This window comes from Phyllostomus discolor, chromosome 6, assembly GCF_004126475.2.
Source record: "Phyllostomus discolor isolate MPI-MPIP mPhyDis1 chromosome 6, mPhyDis1.pri.v3, whole genome shotgun sequence".
Classification (NCBI taxonomy): Eukaryota; Metazoa; Chordata; class Mammalia; order Chiroptera; family Phyllostomidae; genus Phyllostomus; species Phyllostomus discolor.
Genome location: NC_040908.2, coordinates 21,764,685 through 21,781,242, shown reverse-complemented (window position 1 = coordinate 21,781,242; position 16,558 = coordinate 21,764,685). Strand labels below are relative to the sequence as shown.

The 16,558-nt window shown below is 41.9% G+C and overlaps 1 protein-coding gene across 1 annotated transcript in view; it reads left to right on the top strand.

The window, feature by feature from the left end:
* The first annotated feature begins 13,548 nt into the window (after positions 1-13,548).
* PRKD3 (protein kinase D3) overlaps positions 13,549-16,558 on the top strand; it is a 64,059-nt gene continuing 61,049 nt past the window's right edge. The window contains exon 1 of the mRNA XM_028515253.2: positions 13,549-13,684. The gene's annotated coding sequence lies outside the window, so the exon portion shown is untranslated. The remainder of the gene's footprint in view (positions 13,685-16,558) is intronic.

The following is a 16,558-nucleotide window of genomic DNA, read 5'->3' as shown; positions in this document are numbered from 1 at the left end:
CAGCTGATTTCTGCAGGGCTGAGAACCACTGCATTCATTACACACTCTGAGGAATACATTAGCAAAAACCACATAATAGGTTAATGTGACATTAGTAATCATATTGTATAGTAGTTATTTTGTAAGGCCCTGAGGGTTAAATGTAAAAAAAGATTGGTAAAGCGTGCCAACCCCAGACAAACTATGGAGCAGGCAGTTTAGATTCAAACCTCCCAACTTTCCCCTCACTTTTTGCCTCTGCAGAGGCATCACACTGAAACACCTTGTCATTTGCCCCTGTAATAGCCACGGAGAATATAAAACGGCCCACATTGTAGCTCTGCCCAAATCTGTCCACCACTATTTTCAATAATGGAATGAAAAATTAACATGTTTGCTTCTGCAATACAGAGTCAGACTTTTGCTGTTCCCTAGAAATCTCAGGAATCCAGATTTCCTGTAAATCTTCCCAAATCCTTCACCACAGATCAGAGGTCAAGTCAAGGTGGCAATAAACGTTAGGGGAAAAAATCTCCCTTCCCCTGGTTTTCTGACCCTGTCCTTGCCCAGCCCTGTAAAATAACAGTTCACTCTCTGGAAGTAGGCGAGAACATTCCTCATAAACCCTCATTCCTTTCCCCAGCACTAATCCTGCCTCCAAGCAAAATTCCTTCCCCTTCTTTACTTTGTCCTAATTTTTTCTTTTAAGATTTTATTTATTTTCTTTTTAGAGCGAGAAGGAGGGAGGGAGAAAGAGAGGGAGGGAAACAGCCAAGTGCAAAAGTCACATCGATTTGTTGCCTCTGGCACACTGCCCACTGGGAACCTGGGCGATGAGGAGGCACGTTCCCGACTGGGAATGGAATCTGCGACCTTTCGGTTTGCAGGCCAGCGCTCAGTCCACTGAGCCACACCAGGCAGGGCTAATTTTTTAAAATGGATTTTTCTCTGTGGGATCTGAAAACCAAAAACCTTGCAGATTGAAAGAAGTGAATCCTAATTCATTCAGAGATAAAAATACAGAGAATCAAAAGTGAAGAGCCAAAGAGAAAATTCCTCACCTTACAATTCACAGAAAAGACAGTTCTGATCTATGCAATACCAAAATTGACTGTAATGTGAAGTTTTAGTCAATTGATTGTTATGAAGACTATATATACACATACATACATGTACATACATGTATACACTGTATGTATATCTAGATACACTTTTTACTTTTTATTCAAAAAATTCTGTCTGCCCCTGACTGGTGTGGCTCACTGGGTTGAAAGTCATCCCACAAAGCGAAAGGTCACTCACTGGTCTGCTGGTCAGGGCACATGATGGCGTTGTGGGCCTGGTCCCTGGTTGGTGCACGTGCGAGAGGCGACTGATTGGTATTTCTCTCATGCATTGATGTTCCTCTCCCTTTCTCTCTCCCTCCCCCATCTCTAAAAGTAAATAAATAAAATCTTTAAAAATTTTTCCTCTATTAAACTTATTATGCACTTTCTAAGATCAAGGCATCAATTTCTGGAATATTCATGTATTTGAGTATAAATAATGATATATGAAAGACAGAAAGCTGTTAGCTTAAAAACTTCTTTCCACTCAAAGTCAATAGCTAAATTCTTATGGTGTAAGTTAAAAATATGATCAAGGATGTTAGATGTGCCAATACCACGTTTTTAACAATCCTCTAATTGTATGCATTAGTATGGTGAGAGATATTATTAGTCTCCTCGTTGTTGACAAGAAAATCACAGCACAGGGAAGTTGAGCAGCCCGCCCAGGCCGCTCGCAAAGCCGGTGCAGCGGCAACCACGGTGCTTTTACTCAAACCTGCAGGTTTTTCCAGTTTCAAAGGAGAAAATGTCAGTAGCGAGTAAAATCTCATGTGTGATATGCTGAGGCAAGCTTCTGCTGACTGTAAAACCAGACACCTATGAAATTATTTCCCTTCCCTGTTTTAAGCAGGATACTCATTTTGTATTGTATTGCTCTCCTTTAATCAGACATCGAGTACAATATCTATTAAAAGGGGAAAAAGTGAATTTTTTTTCAAAAAATGTAAATACTGAAATGTAAATTAATGTAATCTAAAGTCAAGATGGAAGCACTTTGTTGTTTTTTGTTTTGGGGGTCACTTATGGATTTTCCAAGTATTATATTTTATTTATGTTTCAATAATATGACATTGCGAGGTTTTTCTACTGATCAGACTACACAGATTGTAATCAGGCTTCACCATAAAAGTACTCTTTCCCTCAATTTTGTAAACTCGAAGCAGTATTAATTATGATTGTTAATTAGGTCCTTTCTGACTTTTCATGAAAGAACAATTGTTTCAAGAGTAATTTTTAAGTCATACCAAAAAAAAAACTGCTTGTTTTTAAGATTCAGGTTATGCCCAGCAGTCTCAAATAAAAGAGGAAGAAGGGCTCTAGAATCTTTCTCCACAGGATTCAAAAATAGAACTTTAAGAAAGTAAATAAAAATGACACAAATTCACAGAAAATAGCAACAGCCCTTTAAAAGAAAAACAAGTTGTGCCACACATAGCTATTAATAATAGTATTAGAAAGTTGCAACATAATACCATCATCTAAATTCTGCCTTAAACCACATATGTTCCTATATATATATATACCCTTATTTCTGCTTAAAATTAGGATAGATTTATGCTGTTTGTTTTATTTATATACCTGAAAGCATTAGCAAAGTATTTTAACTGTTTTTGTAATTCAAAGACAGTACAGACTGTGGTCATAAAAAAAATCCTTTCAACCCAACAGTTTATATATACCCCACTGTCCAGACTTCAAAATTAAATGAACTAATCCACCTTCAATTTTAATGTTTGAAAAAGCATTTCAACAGAGTTCATCAGCAGGACCAGGCCAAGAATGTACCTAAACTTCCCTTAAAAAGAAGCTAAATTACTCAGCATACAGTTTTAGTAAGACTAACCGCCTTCTGTCACCGGCCAAATCTTGCTCTTTTGTGATTTTCACACAATAAGTCACATACCTATTATGGGGAAGACTAAAGTTTGAATTTAGAGATCTGTAAGAAAGCAAAGATATTAATTTCTTTTCATAATTTATTTGTTTAGATTTCCAAGAAAATCTTCTAACAGTTTAGACTTACATCTGCATTTCAAATTAGGAAGAAACAAAATTGTAACTTTAGAAGGCGGGCTGGGAGGAAATTTCATAAGCAAAGGAAGGGGCCGTAGGAAAACTGCATCTTCATTCCACTCTGAAGCAAAATGGTCCCCTTCTTTCAAATCTACTCTCAGATCAGAGAAAACAAACACCAATCAGAAAACAAGCTAATGGTTCAGACAGGTAACACATGATATTCAGGATCATACCACACATACAATGTATAGTAAAGATTATTATTTAGGACTTCTAGAGACTGAAAATATGAGGGAAATAAGGCATGGTGGTTAGATGATAGCCTGATTGTACACATCTCTGTGTGCTAGTATTTCATATGTTTATTAAATTATGTAGCTAGTTACATAATGATTGTTTTATAGAGCACACACACATCTTTAGCATATACTTTACATTTGTAACAGACCAGAAAACATGATCCTTACAAGAACAGGGAATTGGCAGCCTACGATTGCATGTTTTCAATAAAACACAAGGTCTATCTGGAAAAAGTCCAACCATTGTTAATGTGAAAATGGTTTACACAACACTGATATAACCTGCAGCCAAGGAGAGTGGACTGGAATGCACATGCATGAACAATGATGACTTTACTGTACTAGTCATTGGGGGTGGTAGACTCCACTGAGTGAACATGTGTACTGTGTGGCTATAGCATTCAAAAATGACTGAGCAAGTTGAGTAACGCATCTGCATCAAATGTTGTGTTAAGCTTGAATAGCTAAGCAGAAACTATTCAGGTGATTCAGAAGGCCACAGCTATGGGCAACTGATGACTGGCAGCTTCATCACAACAATGCACCCATTCATGCATCAGTTTCATGCAGAGTGTTTTGGTGAAACATCAAATCACCCAGGTGACTGTGTCCCCCTACAACCCAGATTTGGTGCCCTGTGACTTCTGGCTTTTCCCAAAAACTAAAATTACCTTTGAAAGAAAAGAGACTTCAGACCATCAGTGAGATTCAGGAAAATACAATGGGTAGCTGATGGCATTTGGGAGAACTGTGCGAGATTTCAAGATGCCTACTTTGAAGGGGACTAAGATGTCATTGTCCTAAGTACAATGTTTCTTGTATCTTCTTCAAGAAATGTCTCTATTTTTCAGGAAGAGGATAACAAGGGGGAAGGAGAGAAAGGGTCATAAAGGAACATGTATAAAAGACCAATGGACAAAGACAACAGGTGGGGAGGATTGAACGTGGGAGGTGGAAGTGGGTTAGGGCAGGGGAGAGTAATGGGAGGAAATGGGGACAACTGTAATTTAACAACAATAAAAAAAAGAAATAAGAAATGTCTCTATTTTTCATAGTGCCTGGCTAGATACTTTCTGGACAAGTCTTGTACTAAATGTCTGAAAACAAATACATGATTATTCAAAGTACTGCCTGACAGAGATATAAGGAATATCTGACTCATCATGGTATGTAATATTACAGCCTAATCAATAATGACAGGTACACATGATCTTCTGTTGACCCTGCTACCTTCTTTGATTATTACCCTCTTGCCCTTTGCTTACACTTTAATGAAATTAATACAATTATCCTAAATGCCAGTTCCATAGTATTGGCCAGCCAGGACTTAGTCTGTTACAAAGTGAGACAATTAAGAAAACTATGTTTTGTTAATAAGGTAATTATACTTAATCAGAAAGATTATCTTTATTCTTATATTCTTCCTTCATATTTGATGTTACATTTTTTAAATTACATAATAGTTTTTAATTATCCTAATTAAAATACTGAGTGTTTTTTGTGGTAAAATACACATAACATAAAATTTATCATCTTAACCACTTTAAGAGTACAGTTTAGTGGCATTAAATATATTCACGCTGATGTACAACCAGCAGCACCAGCATCCATTCATCTATCGATGGGCCCTTGAGCAGCTTATGCTGCTGTGAATATGGATGTACAAATATCTTTTCAAGACCTGGCTTTCAGTTCTTTTGGGTATACTTGTATACCTAGAAGTGGAATTAATGAACCATACGATAATTCTATTTTTAAATTTTAAGGAAATGATATACTGTATTCCATACAAGCTGTACCATTTTACATTCCTATCTCTTGTGCATAAGGTTCCATGTACTTCACATTTCTGCCCATACTTGCTGTTTTTCTGTTTTTTGATAGTAGCTATCCTGATGGGTGTGAGGTAGTCTCTCGCTGTAGCTTTGATTTGTATTTCCCTAATGATTAGTGATTTTGAGGTCTTGTTTTTTTAAAGATGTTTTCCTTTTACTGATTCTAGAGAGAGGGAAAGAGAGGGAGAGGAACATCGATTGGTTGCCTCTCACACATGCCCCAACTGACGACCAACCCACAGACCAGGCATGTGCCCTGACTGGAAATCAAACATATGACCTTTCAGTTTGCAGGACAATGCCCAAACAACTGAGCCACATCCACAAGGGCTTGAGGTCTTGGCTTATTTTAATGTTCTTAATTGGCAAAACAAGAAGTTGGCAACTCAAGTCTCAAATTTTTTGTAAATATATTGATCCTTCAAATCTGAAAATCTGAGAACCACCAGTGTACCCTCTATGTCCTCTTCTCAACTTCCATTTATCTCTCCCATTCATGGCAGTTTGACTTTGGCCCTCAATCTTCTCCTGACACTTATCCCACCAAAGTCAAATAGAACAGACCTCCTTTAGTACTTACATGATTAGCGAGAAGCACAAAAGCTCTAGAGTCAAACAGAATCCTGCATCTTTCAGCACAGTACAACCTCAGTGGGTGCAATTTTTGCCCCTTGCCTTTCTGCAGGGTAATTGATCCTTTCCCATAGTTTCATTCTCTACCCTATTCAAAGACTCCCAAATTTCTAGTATTCAACCATGTCACGGGAGAACTAAGACTGTGCAAGGCACTCTGCAAGGGATGTAGAGATGAATTAGATATGACCCCTGTGCTCAAGGAGCTTAGAGTTTAGTGAAGGAGAGAGTAGTATAAAGAAGTGTCACAGGTGCTATGGAAGGACCACATCTGGAGCACAAAGAAAGGAATGGTGTTCCTATCAGGCCTGAAGTGGACAGGAAAGGCATCACAGAAGAGAACTTGAATTGTATGAATCTGAATTATTTGCCAGGTGGAAAAGAGGGAGACAGGTATTGCATGAACAAAAACACAATGGGGAACTGCCAGCAGTCCACCACTGCATGAGGTTCTAGATACATGGAGAATGGGGCTTAGCAATGAGAGAAGCAGGAAGAGGCACAATGAAGGGGGCATGCCATGCTCTAAAGTCAGCACAAGAAAGGCATTGGTGAGCAACTGAATGATTTTAGGCTCAGGGAATCATAGCATCAATTCTGTGTTTTAGAACTATCAGTCTGGTGGCAGAGTGGAGAGTGGATTAATGAAGAGAAGATTCAAGGCAGGGAAATCTCTTAGATCAGCATTTCAGTAGATCAGGTGAGATCATAAAAGATCTGAACCAAGATGACCATAGTGGAAAAGAGAAGAAAGGGGAGGACTTTCAGTCAAGATGGTGGCATAGGCAGACATGACTCACCTCTTCACAGATCCACATCAAAATTACAACTGAACTATAGAACAACCATCACTCAGAACCATCAAAAATGGAGTTGAATGGAAGTCTGACAACTACAGACTTCAAGAAACCACATCCATCCAGACTGGTAGGAGGGGCACAGACACAGAACAGGCTGGTCCCTCACCCATGTGTGGTTAATAAAAATTTGGGAGGAATATCTTCAGATCAAGAAGTCCTAACCCCACACAAGGCCCCACAGCCCAGGGTTCCAGTGCCAGGAAGATAAGTCTCCACAGTCTGGCTGCAAAAACCAGTGGAAATTGAGTTGGAGGAAGAAAATTCTGGAGCCCCAAGCAGTTCCTCTTAAAGAACTCACACATAGACTAACCTGTTTAGACTCACTCCCTCTGAGCTCGAACACTGGGGTAGCAGTTTGAAAGACACCAGTGGTATACAGGGAGAAACTGAAGGGCCTGGCATCAAGGTGAGCAGAGGTTATTGCCCCTTTCCTAAACCCTCAGGCCACAGAGCTAACAAGCTGATGCCCTATCTGAGACACCATCAACCTGGCTAACACTGTTTAACTCACCTTGGAGATCCCCCAAGACTCTGCCCCACCCAACCCCACCCAAGCTGCTTCTCCATATGAATGGCTGGCCTTGGCTCATGAGGCACAACTTCCTAAATCCTCTCAAACAAGCAACAACCCAGGGCCCTGGGACCCCGAGGCCCAGCACTAGCAGCAGCTAGTCTAGATTCACAGCTTGGCTCTGCCTGGGAATCTCCAAGCCTAGGACAAGTAGCAGTCATCTCAGATTGCTTCATAGCTCAGGTAGGGTGGCTCCAGGTGAAACGCAGGTTGGGGCTGACCTTGGCCTGCACCACCCAGGGGACCTCAGGGCCAGCACACCCAGTGAACAGCTACAGACCAGGTCAGAGTACCACCACCCTACCCCAGCACAGTTGATCCTCCAGGAAGGGTGGTAACTGGTCACAGCTAATCCTTCTCATTGAAGCTGATTGGCCTCAGTAAATCCCTCCCATTGATCTTCCAACAGCAATCAAGGCTCATCCACAAATGGAGTGTGTACTCAGCCCATGTGAGGTGTGCAACTTGAGTACCCAGCTTGGGTGATAGAGGAGGCTGTGCCACTGGACCCTATAGGACACCTACTACATTAGGCAACACTACCAAGACATGGAGTCAAAGCAGCTCTACCTAATACATAGAAGAAAGCACAGGGAGGCTGCCAAAATGAAGAGAGAAAAAAACATGGCCCAAATGAAAGAATGAATTAAAACTCCAGAAAAAGAGCTAAACAATAGGAGATAAGCAATCTATCAGATGCAGAGCTGAAAACACTGGTTATAAGGATGCTCAAGGAACTCAGCAAGGACCTCAACATCATAAAAAAGATCCAGTCAGAAACAAAGGATACACTGATTGAAATAAGGAACAGTTTACAGGAAAACAACAGTAGAGTGAATGAATCCAAGGATCAAATCAATGATTTGGAAAATAAAGCAAAAACAAAAAAAACAAAAAACAAAAAAACAGCCAATCAGAACAAAAACAAATAAAAAATAGGATAGTATAAACAGCCTTTGGGACAACTTCAAGAGGTCTAACATTCACATCATAGGGGTACCAGAAGGAGACGAGAAAGAGCAAGAAATTAAAAATCTATTTGAAAAAATAATGAAAGAAAACTTTTCTAATTTGGTGAAGGAAATAGACATGCAAGTCCAGGAAGCACAGAGAGTCCCAAACAAGATGGATGCAAAGAGGCCCATTCCAAGACACATCATAATTAAAATGTCAAAGGTTAAAGATAAAGAGAGAATCTTAAAAGCAGTAAGAGAAAAGCAGTTAGTTACCTACAGGGGGAGATCCCATAAGACTGTCAGCTGATTTCTCATAAGAAACTTTGCAGGCTGAAAGGAATTGGCAAGGAATTCAAAGTCATGAAAAGTAGGGTCCTAACAGCCTAGATTGCTCTACCCAACAAAGCTGTCACTTAGAATTGAAGGGCAGATAAAGAGCTTCCCAGACAAGAAAAAACTAAAGGAATTCATCATCACCAAACCATGATTATATGAAATGTTAAAGGGACTTATTTAAGTAAAAGAAGATCAAAACTATGTACAATAAAATGGAAAAAATGCAACCTATCAGCAATTGAATCTAAAAAACAAACTAAGCAAACAAGAAGAACAGAGTCAGAATCATGGATACGGAGAGCATTTTTTAAAAGATTTTATTTATTTATTTTTAGAAAGGGAAAGGAAGAAAAAGAGAAACATCAATGTGTGGTTACCTCTCATGTACCCCCTACTGGGGACCTGGTCGACAACCCAGGCATGTGCCCTAGACCAGGAATAGAACTGGCAACTCATGGTTTGCAAGCTGGCACCCAATCCACTGAGCCATACCAGCCAGGATGCAGAGCATTTGATGGTTGCCAGGTGGGAGGGGTGTGGGGGGTATGGTTGAAGAGGTGAGGGGATTAAAAAGTACAAATAGGTAGTTACGGAATATCCATGGGGATATAAAGTACAGTATAGGAACTGGAGTAGCCAAAGAACTTATACATATGACCCATGGACATGAACAATGGTGGGTGGGATTGCCTGAGGGACTCGGGGGTGCCAGGTGAAGGAGAGTTAAGGGGGGGGGGGGAATGAGGACAACTGTAATAGCATAATCAATAAAATATAATTTTTTTAAAAAGAGAAAAAACGGTATACCACACAGGAAACTGATGGTATGAAATTGATGGGATTTAGTCACCAATTAGATTTGGGGAACAAGGGAAAAGGAGTTCAGGCTGACCAAGAAGTTTCTGTCTTGGATGACTAAATAGATGGTGGGAGTATGCACTAAGATTGGGAATGCATACAGGAAGAAGAAAAGATGAGTTCAGCTAGAGACACACTGAATGTGTGATCTTTCTATGGGACATTTGGGTGGTTACGGAAAGAGATCAAGACTAGAGATACAGAGTGAAGCCATATGTAGTGGATACAGCAGATATCTTGTCAGTATCCCCTCCATACTCAGCACTCAGGTGCCTGCCCACCTGAGGGCTCCCAGCTGCAAGCACCTGTGTCTCCAGTGGGAGTCCACAGGGTAAGCTGGTCACCTTTGCAGGTAATGGAAAGCAACTGCTCTAGGGTAAGGGGTTTGTTTTGGGGCATGATAAAACTATTCTGAGATTAGATAGTGTGGTATTGTGTAACTTTATAGATATACTAAAACCCGGTAAATTGCATACTTTTAAAGGGTGGACTTTATAGTTTATAAATTGTATCTTGATTTTTAAAAATTGTGAAGAAGAAAAAACCCCAATGGCTCAACCTAACTGAAACCACTTAGTTCACAGATGTGCCCATATTTTCACACCTATGTGCCTTTGCTCACTGTTGCTTCCACCTAGAATTTTCTTTCATCTCCCATTCTTCTCCCCATATTTCCAGATCCTACTCTTTCCTCAAAGCCCAGCTACAATGATCTCTTTCCATGCATTCAGCCTTCCCCAGGTCAGGGGTATGTCTTGTCTTCTCTGACATCTGCCAACTATTTATTTTGCCTTCCACTCTCTTCTCTGTACTAGAGATTTTCCCATATCTTATTTAATAAACTTTAGGTTCCTGAGAATGTTTGTTTTACCTGTAGCTCTATTAAGAGCCTTGCACATACATAGTAGCCTCTCGAAAAAAAAAAAAAAAAGATTATTGAATCAATACATCAAGGACTGCAAAGTTTCCAGGGAAATGTAGGCAAAAAGACAAACTAAATTAACATCGATTTGCCTGCATCTAAACACTTCATCATCATTTAAGGAACTTTGAGACAATTTAAAGTCTAGGGTTATAAAGTCACAATTCTTTCTAGAGATACCTGAGATTTTGAAATTTGAGGTGTATGATCAGAGTACAAATTATAGTCAAGTGCTTCAGTCGTTCTAGTCTGACTAACTATATTAGTAATAAAATCAACAAACATATACTCTCCAGGGATTTTTCCTGCACGGGAACACTTGAAGTTATCAGTGTGGAAAATGTGATGGTGATGCCTTCTGGTCAGTTGAGGGTCGGTGCAGTAGGACCTTCCTTTGATGAAGTGAAGAGGAATTCTTTCTATGGCCAAAGGGATTCCTGTTCCTTTTAAACTCGTTATTATTTTCAATTTTCCTCCATGGAATCAAGCTGAGTAACTTTTCTTTCTCTGTGTTGCCAGGATAGGAGGAGTTGTGGAGACCTAGAAACCTACAATTGTTTAATGTGAATAATAATAGATAACATTTATTGTGCATTCACCGTGTGAATTTTTTAAAATGTTTCCCCACGTGTTATCTCATTTAGTCCTTATACAACCCATGGGGTAAGGGCTACTATCATCTAAGTTAACTGACGATGAGACTGAAGCACACAGAGGTTAACCTGCTTATGGTCACACAGCTTGTTAAATGGCAGAATGATGACTCACAACCAGGTAGACTACCTTTAATGCCCTTTATATGTGTAGTGCATTAGGATGAACTTTTTTCCCCCATTTAATTCTCATACAACCCTATGGAGTAAGTAATTATCTCCCCTCATTTCACAGGTAAGGAAATCAATTCTTAGTGAGATTAAGTAGTATGCTACTACTAAATGGCAGAGCCTACACTGGAGTTTGTCTTCAAAGTCCCATCCTAATCTTTCCCTTTCAACTGGCCTTTGAGGGCTGGTACAGTTTCCGGACTTTGAGTGTGGGAATCCACTTCCTTAATTCTTCTGCTCTGGTCAGCGCTGATATGAAAATTAATTCTAGTATCAGTTCCCTACCCAGGTCTGTAGCATCTTTGTACTCTTTCTCGGTTGGCTTTTTAAATATATTATAACCAGTTTATAGTATTTCAAAAGAAGGATTTTTTCATTAATACTCAATTAAAATGAGATCCAGAAGTACATGTATGTATTACCTCCTCTTTGTTGGAGAAACATACTATTTGCAGCCACAAAAATAAACAGGAATTACAGAGGATGAGGAAGATATTTGGGTTTTTTATTGCCAATTACTTGAATTTTAACTCTTAGGGCACCAAATGAAATCCTAGGTAGAGCATATGCCATAATCTCTCCCTCCAGTTATCAGATTTTTCTAATTCTCTTTTGACTTGAACCATCCTCAACACACCTCTCTTCAATTCACTGTATGTTATAAATATATCTGCATATGTATTTTAGATATATACATATGCTCATATTTGCAGATACAATTATAACATAGTATATAAACAAATGCTAAATTACATAAAGCCAAAGATAAATGCAAGTAAAGAGAGGTGTTATGTGGAATTCTCACACACAGAGACAAATCCTTACGTCTTTATATAACGGCAGCTTGATTCTTTTAGAAAAGTTACTTCCAGGAGAGTAACATCTGTCTCTTTAAGGACCACGAGAGAAAATGGAAGTCACTAGTGAGATGGGACTGGCTGTAGACAGCTCCAATGAGGTCCTGGGAATCTTGCTGAGAGAGGATATTTGGGGCTGGACTAAAATGCCTGTTGGGAAGTGGAAGGAAGAAAAAGGCAAAGTTAGGTAAGCGCATTCTTTAAAAAAAGAATGCAAATGAGTGAATGAATTTACTTTCAATTTCACAGTGAAGGAATGGCAGAAGACAAAGTGTAAGATATGATTAGATTGAATTAGGTAGATAGATATTACTGAATGTGACCCATTTAACAGTTTCCCATTCCTGAGAATGTTTCAGAAATTACTTTTGAAAAACAGCTTCGGAGTAGGATCAGCGTTACACATGATTTTACTTGTTCCATCTTTGATATAAATTATTTTTAAAATTCCCATTTCTCAACTTTAAATCCTCGAACAGTCATTGAGATTGATGACTTGGTACAAGAAGTAGGGATCCCCTCAACTTTCTTTCCTTTCTGTTCTCAAAAACTGCCCTCTTGACCTGTGCTTGGGGATGGAAGGGTTGTCAACTGTCGCCCATCGCTTGTTGCAGTCCATTTGACTTCAGTACTTTTGGGATAACACTTTGAGGTAAGGAGAATTAGATCGTTTCTGGTACCATGGCCGGCGGCTGCTCAGGCTTCTCTCGCATAAAAGGTCTGTCATTTAACACAGAGCGCACCTTCCCTTCAGATCCTCACCCGAAATTCCACCTCCGCCCCCCTTCGCCAGACCTTCCACCTTGTTTCCAAGCAGTTGGAAGCCCGGGCTCTTGATTCTTGGCTGCATTTCACTTTGACGTAGGGGGACACACTCGAATTTAAAGATGGCCAAGCAGGAGACACAAAACACACTGAACGCAGCCCCTCTGCTCTAGGTGGCGGGCTCTGGTTGCATCTGCCCAGGTGCGGAACGCGGCGGCGCTCTGCCGGCGGCCCCCAGCAGGGTGGGCTGGAGGGACGGAACTGTGGGGAGCTGGGGAAAGATAACCTCGGGACAGAAACTGTTGTCTGCTTGGAACCCTTACAAGTCCCCGGTGCAAGTCGTCACCTCTCGCTTCCTTGCCACCATCGCCTCCGCCAGAGCGGACGACAAAAGAGAGAAAGGCAGCTCGGTGGCAAGGATTGGCATCCAACACCGTGCATAACTGGTTTGAATACACGGTGGCGCCCCGCGGCCCCGCGCTCACTGAGACGCCGAGATTACGGGAGGGGTGCAGCACGAGCCCCCCAAAAACCGAGGGGTCCGGCTGCCCCAGAGCGGAGTGAAGACCGCGAGGGACACCCACGCGCGACTGACACCCGCTCGCGCCCGCCGGGAAACTACAGCTCCCGGCAGGCTCCGCGCTGGTGGCGCGCCCCCGCCCCTCGCGCGCCCCCGCCCCGCACGCCCGGGCCCCCCGCCCTCGGGCCTCAGGACGGGACGGGGCGGAGGCGGGAGGCGGAGGGAGGAAGGGGTACCAGCAGCGGGCGGGATCCTGCGAGGCGCGTGAAGCCTCGCTGGCGCCTCGTCTACGACTGGAACGCTGGCGGGCGCGGAGTTTCTCACGGCCGGCCGGGCCCGCCTCTGTAAGTAGTCGCCGCGGGGAGCGCGGAACAGACACCGAAAAAGTTAGCGCCGCCGCGGCCGCCGCTTTGTTCTCGCGGCCCGTGGGGTGCGGCGGAGGCGGCCCCTCCCCCACCCGCCCGCACGCTGCGGCGGTGGCCGAGGCGGGACGAGGGTCCCGCGCGGGGCTGGGCGGCGGCTGCCGGGGCTGGGCGGGAAACTGGCGGAGCGCGATGCGGGAGGCGCGGGCGGTGGACGCCGAGGCGGTTGGGGGCGCCGGCGCGGCCGCCAGATGAGGCCAAGTTCCGGCGTGGGCGCGGAGGCCAACTTGGACCGCGCTCCGCGGGCGACCACCGCGTCCGGCCCCGTGGTCACTGTCTGTTCCTGGTCCCCAGAGGAGCACCCGACGCCGGAGCGGCGGCAGTCAAGCCGCGGTTCGGGGGAGTCTTTCTTTTCGCCTCTCTGCCTTGTACGGGTGTCCACGGGGTGAGTTGATGGTGCTTGGAGAACGTAAACCCCCCACCCCAGTTTCCTGACTCTGTTTACTTTTTGCAAGTTGCTGCTTTGCTCCGAGTTGTTCAGACCCTGGGCGGTGGGGGTGGGGGGGGGCGGGATTTTCTTAAGATGAAACACTGAGGAGTACAACCGTTTCTTTGAGCAATAAAAAGAACCCCATACCACTCGGTTGCCTGTTGGATATTTTGTTTGAAGTCGTCGCAATCAGAAGCAGAGGCCCTGCCGAGTGCAGGCACAAGAAGTATAAATCAAGTGACAGATGTGTGTGAGACCTGCAGACTTTTCCGTACACAGATTGATGGCTGGGACATAACTGTCTCTTCCACCACACCCAACCCCACAGGAAATAAGACTATCAGTGTCATCTTTGATTAGAAAGGATAAGTTCCACCCTGAACTACTACTTTGTGCGACCCAGACTTAATGAGCTCTAGTCTCAAATGAAACAAAAACTTTTAAATGCCTTAATTTGTACCCTAGAAAATGTTACTGCCATATTACTTGTAAACTGCTTCTACTTTGTACTTAACGCTGAAGTTCTTGTTTAGCGACTGGTTTTGCTTAGATCAACTTCTGCCGCAGTGAGGGCTGGAAATACCAATGGATGTGCTGCTGAAGGCATCCATAAGGGACCCTACCCAGGTCTAGGCCAGTTTTACATTAGACTCCCTTGTTAGGATCTGGATTGAGAACAAGCTTGGAAATTCAGACAAAAGGAAGCTACAGGTTTTGATAAAAGTATTTAAAACGTGTCACAGAAGCCTTCGTGTTCGATTTTGCTTCAGTAGGTAATGGAGACGTGGTCAGCCTGATCAGATGAACGTGGGGTATTTGACAAGGCAGTTACCACCTTAGGTTTAATGATTTGGTAGATGGCATTTAACTTTTCAGGTGACTCAAGTTCAAGAATGTTCACTGGCTTATATCTTGAAACTTAATTTTTTAGGCATCCCAGTTAGTAGTGAGTCTTTTAAATATACAGATTTTGTAAGCTTTCAGTTTTATCAAGTAACCTCTTTAAAATAGAAAATTTCTCTCTTACTGGATTGTTTTTAATTTAAACACTGTCACACTCAAGAAAGAGCCTGATCTCGTTTTGGGATATTAAGTTTTAAAAATTATAAAAGAATTGAAAAAAACCACATGCAGGAAAAAATGAATAGTGGTCAGTCATTTAAATGCACTTTTCTAAGGGACAATGTTTTTCTTATTTTAAAAGGACATGCTAAAGTTGATGAAAATATCATATTAGAGTTAATTGCTCATTTTTAAAGGAAGCTACTTTTACAGAACTTGAAATATGGAGAAATTATTTGTTAATACAAGTTTTAATTCTGTCTAATAATCATGCTTATGATCGAAAATGTTCTCTGCTGATACTCTCTCCAATTATGTAATTCAGATTGAACTTGTATGTGTGCCTCTTTGGGGCAGTTGTCTCATTAGTGGAAAAAACCTGAGGTAATGTACTTAGGAAATGCTTTAATTTCAATACAGAGTAGAAAAAAAGTTTTCTCCACTTCTGTGGTTTGTTTATAGTGGCAGTATGTGAGAGAAGTGGTTCTTCGGCTATCAGCCAATCAGGTTTCTTAGATACCACTGATGCCAAGATTGGTGATGAAGATCCTTCAAGTCCAACATAGATTCTTACAACCTGCCAGACAGGCAGCTGTAATCTCATTACTGGGTAAACATCTCAGTGCCTGAGCAGAGGGCAGACCTGGTGAGCTCTCTTTATGTTGTCTCTGACAGTGGGAAGACTGAGATTCAAATACCATTGCTCCACATGAGCAGGATTTTAGTGGAAACAATTTAGTCAGATGCTGAGCTCTTAGCAGAAAAGGTATTATATAAATCTAAGGTAATAGTTATCTTTTTGAAAATACATAAATGTAAGGATTGCTACAAACTATGCTTTTTATTTATTTGTTTTTAGAGAGAGGGAAAGGAAGGGAGAAAGGGAGAGAAACATCAATTGGTTACCTCTCACAGGCAACTGACCTGGCACCAAATGTAGAACCCAGGCATGTGCTCTGACTGGGAATCAAACCAGTGACCCTTTGCTTTGCAGGACAACACCCAGCTAACTGAGCCACATTGGTCAGGGTCAAACTGTGCTTTTTAAAAGGCAACAACAAAGTTATATGAATATTTTTATACACCATGTGATGTAAAAGCAGCATCAGGATTATTGACAAAGTCAAGCCAAGATCAAAGCAAAACATGGACATTGACTTCAGGACGCTTCCCCACGTTAAGAAAGGTCACATGCTGTTTTACATGCTGAAAGAATACCTGCACATATCAACAGGAGAAAAAAAAAGACTCCACTCATTTGCATTCCTAGCACACAAAACTGAATTGAACAGGAAAACCTATTA